At 33.0% G+C, this 7639-nt stretch overlaps 1 protein-coding gene across 2 annotated transcripts in view; it reads left to right on the top strand.

The window, feature by feature from the left end:
- The window catches only part of LOC116348940 (uncharacterized protein DDB_G0286591), a 117776-nt gene that overhangs the window by 78497 nt on the left and 31640 nt on the right, over positions 1-7639 (top strand). The window lies entirely within an intron of this gene.

The following is a 7639-nucleotide window of genomic DNA, read 5'->3' as shown; positions in this document are numbered from 1 at the left end:
AAAAATGCAATTTTTTGGTGATTTTTTCAAGGAAACTGTATCAAAAAGTGATTGTATCTCAAAATTAACCTCGGATTCGGTTTTCTCGTGCCAAAAAACCCCCCAATACATATTTTTGAGTGTTTAAGTCTACATTAAGTATGACTTTTGGACGAAAATTGGACTCTTTTTCATAGGTATCACTCCAGGCATGGAATTTTTTTCCATCAACCAAAGTCGCTCAAAATCTGATGATTTCTATTCCTGGGGACCCCCAATCATCCCGTGAAGTCAGATTTCAAATAACTTTTCTGGGTGGTGAGAAAATCGATGGACAAATTTTGCGTACGGCGGACAACGTACGACGTACGACGTACGACGTACGACGTACGACGTGGAAGCGACCCACAACAACCATGCTCAAAACGGCCTGATTCGGGTTCTCTGACCTCAGAAACGTCCAGAAAACATGTTTTTGAGGTTTCGTAAATTTTGACCTATTGCAATACTTTCCCCTTTCACACTAGGTGTGTGCGGAAAAGTAATACACCAACAAATGTCAGCATTTATCATACAAACAGCATCATTTTAATAACTTGGATATATTTACTACCCGGCGCACGCACAAATTTAATAGAATCTGCTCAAAATTAAATGCAAAAAAAAACATGGCAATGAATATTGAAAACATTTAATTTAATTGCGTAAATGTATGAAATAAAATTACTATTTATTTACATGCATGGTGTCCATTGAATGTTTTGTTGAGATCTTGTAAACTGTATGAATCTTTTATATGCAGATAGTTAATATGAATCGGAACGTGGCATGTGCATCATTCTACCGAATGCAACATGATTTTCGGTTACATTAAAATTGGTGAAATATATTCGCGCTCGATTCCACATCAAAAAAATGTGCAGCACTCGCAAAAGCCGAAACATCCATGGTATGTTTCTATAAATATTTTATGTGTGATTCATTTAAATGCCTTAACATTTAAAGCTGATTTGCAATTTATTTGAGATAAAATGACCAACATTATTTTGAATCGGTTACCCGATTCTCAGAGAAAAAAAAAACATTAACACATTATCATATCGAAATGCAAACGAAAATGCCATAAATTTGTGAATTAGTAAATTTGGTTGGTTGGGTTTGTATGTCCATTAATGTCAAACAGATTATGTGAGCGATTGGTGTGCATAGTGTGTGCGATTGGATTGGCATAAGAGCACACAACCACATCAAAGTAGATTGCATGTGGAAAGATAACAACATGCATCGCTTATTCGGAAAATGTGCACCAAATCCAATGGAGTGGGCGAAAATGAACAGCAAGTGTGCTTCTAATAATCATGTTCAACAAGCAACCATTAAAATATTGCTCATTTGAGTCGCGATATATCGGCTTTATCATAAATACCACAGCGGTTTTGCAAATTATTTGATACATTCGCCATGCAATCTCTTCGCTTACTCTGTATCGGCTTCGCCATAATTGTCTTGCAATGCAAAATGAGCCATACATTTTCACAGCGAAATTTGTTCGCTTTATTACGGATTTATCGATTTTTTATTTTCGTGTATTAATATTTGTGTGCGGTAAATGAATTACACATTCGGCTACCAATCACTGATTGAATGTTTTGTAAATATACACCACGATTTGATATGGTTCAAATATAATTTTTTGTGTCACATGCATTTTATGCATTTATAAACCAATAAACAATTACTCAACATATTTCTATTGCAATTTATGTGAAACGTGATCAACAATATATTTTCCAGCCTGTAAATTACAATTTTATTTATATGGTAGACACAAGAATTTGATCAAAATGTGTTCATTTTTAATTCACATTTAAAAAAAATATTGAAATAATTTTTTAAATCCAATTATAATTGAAACATGTTAATAATACGGATGTATATTCGAATGTCCGCACATGTGAAAGTCGAAACTGGGGACTAGGTTTAAATAATTGTACCAAAAATGTACTTAATTGTACCGCAATTTATTTTTAATTGTACCTTACTCGTTTGGCTAATATTTGAGGTTCAAATTTCGGGGTACTTCAATTTGCCGGTCAACTATGGCTTATGGCTCGCCATTTTTTCGGGAAACCCCCCGTGAATTTTGAAGGACATGCTCTGCAGAAGAACACCATCGAAGTAATGACTTTATGATGATGTTATTTTGAAGGTACATTTTAGGTACAATTATTATCAGCCATAAAAATTTAAAAAATATCTTTGAGTTTTATTTTGGCTAGTTGACCGGCAAATTGAAGTACCCTGAAATTTGAACCTCAAATATTAGCCAAACGAGTAAGGTACAATTAAAAATAAATTGCGGTACAATTAAGTACATTTTTGGTACAATTATTTAAACCTAGTCCCCAGTTTCGACTTTCACATGTGCGGACATTCGAATATACATCCAATAATACGTGAGTGAGGATATGCGACCGAAAGCGAAAATGATAATTAATCTCACAGAAAATGAAATGCTTCCTTGTCATCTGTAAAACAACAACAGCAAGAGAGAAAAAAGTGAACCACTATAACAAATGAAATTACATACGGATTTAATCAATAAATAATAAAATAAATGAAATGCATTTATGCATGTGTCGAATGCCAATTAATGTAAATCGGTGATTATTGATGTGATGACGAAAACCTATGTATTTACGAAAGGGTATGTTTTTGACAACCCCACACATTTTCAAGTGACAATCAACAGAGGACACTTTTTCGTATGCATAAAACGAATGAACGTGAGTGAACTCTCTCGTTTTATGATTATCAGCCGAAGGGCTCAAAATTGAATGAACCCAAAAAAATGTATGGATTTTGATATGACAGTCAAAATCATAAAAGAAATTATTTTTATATTACGCTTGACTGCTTTAGATGCGGTGAATTGGTTTCAAACAGGTCGCTGTACTTTAGATTGATTTATGTGGATGATAAACATTGGACACAGGTTTTAAAAACATCTTGTAGAAAGAACAATTTTTTCTCCGCTCAACCCCTTTCGGATTATATTTTCGGCCCAACACTAACAACAACAATATAAAGTGATGTTTTATTGGCTAATAGTCGTTTTATTAAACATTTGTGCTCTCCCTCGTTAAACTCACATGTGGTTTGTGCAAAGATGTTCAAAACGTGTTTTTTAAACGGAATCTTTTGTAAAAATGATGCAGGTTTATCTTGATGTATGATTTTCAAAATCAACCTGAGGTTGCGAACAAACACAGACGAAAGAAAAATCGAAACTGATCTATATTTAAATTCGAATGTACAACCACCATATTTTCATATCTTTTTTTTTTCTTCTTCGTCAGAGAATGGGAAGATAGCTATGACTTGACCCGTGTTTCATTTACGATGCAAAGAAATGCTAAGAATTCCATATAAATAACTTTACAGAATAGCCGATTGTTGAATAAGAAGCACTATCTTCATTCTTCATATAACCAGACATATTGCACTACTGTTGATTGTTAGCTTAGACTTTATTTTGGTTGAATAACTTTCCCATATAAATACCGTCGAGCAAAAGACCTTGTTCTTTTTAGTAAGAGAAAGAGAGAGAGAGAGAGAGAAAGAGAGCAAAAAGAGGTTATGGATAAGTATCGATATGCAAAGACATCCGACCAAAAACATACAATGTGAAAAGTTTTCTTTTATTGCCTGTAGCATGAGCAGTTGAAGTCTCACATCGAACACATATCAATGGCTCATTTTTCATTGTTTGCTACCGATTTTCCAAAACACACATTTGTATGGTTTTTTTTTCGGTCTTTGAAATTTTGTACTGAATCCGCTTATTGATGTTATTCTCCTTCCGTATTTCTTTTCCGTTTATTTTTTTGTCTACTCGAACATCAAGTCATTTTTGGCATTATTCACAAAGCAATAACGAAGCTTTGCACGCAGTCGAATTCCCAAATACAATAAAATGTAATCATATAAATTCTCTCTTTTTTCTCGAGAATAGAAGTATCGTTAAATTGGATTTATGAGCGGCCAGGCTGCCACTGTATTCTTGAATATTGATTACTCTTCGGCGCCATGCGATTCAAACCACTTATCGACGCAAATCTGTACTATATCTCGCTTTCGCTCTCACTCTTCCACTCAAATGTTCAAAATCCAATCATTTCATTTAGAATTTGATCTCGTTTCGATGAAAATGTAAAATATTATATTATTATCTAAATATTGTCTATAAACCAAATTCACTTTGAATATTTTTCAGTTGTGTGATTATCAAGTGGTTTTAAGTTCTTTTTTTCTCTCTCCATTGTTTGATTTGTTTTCCCAAGACGAAGCTTATTTGCAAATGAAACCAAAGCACAATCAAAAATATCGGTCAATGGATTTTGATAGAAAAGCCAAAGGGCATACCATGCACATTGGTGTACACAGTGGATATTTGCATGACTTCTGTCCGTATTGGATTGGATTAATATGCAAAGAGAATTACATGACATTTTCAAATAACAATGGGATTTGAATGCATATTTATTATGCGGTTGTGATATCAGTGTTGTGCAATTTTCTGATAAGAGAGAAAATCTCATCGTCACAAATTGTGATTTGGTTATTTGTTTATTATTTAGTTGTGTGAAATGATTCAATGCAACGCATTGGTTGTCTATCAACACCAAATGCAAAATATGCATGAAAATGGCATCATGACGATGAAATGATAAGGAAAAATTAGTTAAATAAGTTATCAGCACACACACAAACACGTACAACATACATACTCTTGCAAATATAATGTCACCGCAAACCATTTCTTGGCATCTATCGAATAATAGATGCACATATGAAAGATAAAATAAAGCAATCTTTCACCAAAAGTCACTTCGTTGGTTTAGATGTATTGCACATGATATGAAAAGAGCATACCAAACACACAGTTATGCTGCGGTTACAATTTACCAAACGAAAATGTTATCAAACGACAAACAACAACCGCATACTAATAAATTCATGCAATCGTTGTTGCTGCGTTCTTAACATGCCAACCAACACTCATTCATGAGTTTTGCATACACATATCGAACGGCACCAACAGAAGTAACACAATTTCTATTTCTATTTTTGATACGGAGAAGATAAGACCGAATTTAAAAACATTGTTTGTTTTGCTAGAGGATTTCGTCGGTATTAACCTTTCGAAGAACAATATTCGCTTGCTGGCGCGCGAATAATACGATTGAAAAAGGTTAAAGTCATACTCGCATCTTTTTTTAAAAAGAAAAATACGACTTGAATTTCATTTGTTTTCTACTGATAGTAATGCGCCATCCAAAGGTCAACCAATGACAACTTTGATACTTCTTTCTTTGTCTTTCTCTCTTTTTGTCTCTAAAAAAAGATTGATGATTACATAGAAAAGTTGCCGGATTTTCTTCAATGTCTTTAATTATTTTTTGAGCTTTAGTAGGTAAAGGTTAATTGGTTTTGACTTAAAAGTTTTAAGTTAAAACATATAACCGAAGCTGAAATTTTTCTTATGAGTAGTCTTAAGATCATTATCCAACGTATTGAATTCATAACCAATGACTTCATTCGCCTGTATAAATAAGATAAGTTCTAATGCATTTGACAGACATTTTTTTTTTGGATTAAAAATGGATTTCACACATTTTCATTCTCGGTGACTGATTTATTAAGCATAAAATTGAAAAGCCTTGAATGGCGGAAAAAATTAACTGACAATCGTTAATAATTTTAAAGTTGATGCATTGCACATGAGTACACACACATAGCATTGACTTCAGATGGATTGTATTCGTTGAAAATAACTCAGTACAAAGAGCCAAGTGAACCAATTTTTCTGCATGATTGCCGATGCAGCGGCAAAAGATTCATGACACATACGGCTGCAATTACAGTACATTTAATACTTTGCTGCAATGAAAGTGTATGTACTGTAAATTGAACTTCAAACAATCTGACTTACTGAAAGTAATAATGAAATAGAAACGGTGAGCACTGATCCAAATCTGGTGCGGATCGAGCGCAACATAAAAAAATGGGCTAATATAGTAAACATCAAAGTCAACGTAGTCAAATGGAAATTATATTTTACTTTGTATTTTGAATTTTTTGTTCAACATTCTTTTTTCTGCCCACAATTGAATTACAGACATGTCAAATGCCAATTTCACATAACCGAAAGAATAAAGCAAAACCAAAGATACACTCTCGAATCCTTTATCGGTTTTTTATTTTCTCCATTTCATACTGTCATTTCAATCCCAATGGATGGTCTGCATTTACACGGCACAAGTGTATGTCGGCAGTTGTAGTCGCAGTGGTGATTGTTTTGAGAGAAAAAGTGACACAAATACAAACACAAATTTATGGCTTTGAATTGTTTTTTTGTTGCTGCTACACTGCATCCATTGAAATATTGAATATTCTGCATTTCAGATTGTTTTCATTCGAACTGCCATCGGATAAAACATGCGTTTTTATGTATTTTGTTGTTTGTTTCTGTTTTTTTTTCTCTGTCAGAGTGTGCCAAATGTTTTTCGCATAAATTTGCCACAATTACGAATATCGAGATAAAATGAAATGTTAGGCATTCACACACGAGATAGACTCCATGTGTGTATGTATCGATTGTGGCAAATGGCTTTTGCACTTTTGTTTTATTTTCCGTGCAATTGTTTTGATTTCAACATTGTGCAAAAGTAAATAGAGCCTCTCGCTCTAATTGAGAAAGTTTTTCTTAATGATTTTGGTTGTTCTAGCCGGTTTGCAATTGCCGGTTCCGCTTCACTGCAATGCGCCCATATGAATATATAAAATACGGCAATAGCAAAAATGCATAACATTTCAATGGATTTTCCTTCGACATAAAAAAAGTTTTAGCCAGAATTAATATTGCCACACGATGTGATAGAAAGTTTGGTCATTTGAGTTTTTCGATATCAATTAATTTGAATCGCCTGAAAACATCGTTCTGTGTAGAATAGTGACAGAGGAAATGATATATATATATACATAGAGATGTCATGTGATGCAGCTAACCCTGATTTTTATCGAAAATTGCAAGCGATAAAACAGATGTCATTAGCAAACATTGAAGGCGTTGCCGTCTTCAATTTAATACCAAACTATTACTTTTATAATAATTTCATAGAAAAATATATCGAATAGTTCCGTGCAGTGGAATTCAAAATTAAATCGAACATTAGATAAAGAAGAATGATCGCAATGAAAATAGGAAATGGCACATTATTGGAAGGAAAATTTAATTATCTTCATAAAATTAAATGTCATTGCACAAACATAATGGGTTGTGCATTGAAAGAATCTAGGGGATATCCATGCGAATTAGAATTAGCACATTAGCAAAAAAATAGGGAAATTTACATGAAGAAAATAGCAAAATTAGCAATAAATAGCAGAATTAGCACTGTACACGTATATACTTTAGTAAGCATTTATTCTTGAATATATTGAAATAATTAATTAAAATAAAATTCACAAAACAAACGAATTGAATAGTGTTGAACTAAAATGTATCAAAATATGTAGTTAAATACGCTTTTTCTTATTTTTAAATAAAAATATATTCAATGGCACGTAACCAAGCACGTTTCATCTGTATTAACTA

Source organism: Contarinia nasturtii, unplaced genomic scaffold (assembly GCF_009176525.2).
Source record: "Contarinia nasturtii isolate CC-2019 unplaced genomic scaffold, AAFC_CNas_1.1 Cnas_scaffold_2678, whole genome shotgun sequence".
NCBI lineage: Eukaryota > Metazoa > Arthropoda > Insecta > Diptera > Cecidomyiidae > Contarinia > Contarinia nasturtii.
Note: the sequence above shows the minus strand (reverse complement) of the source record. Positions and strands in the feature narration are given on the sequence as shown.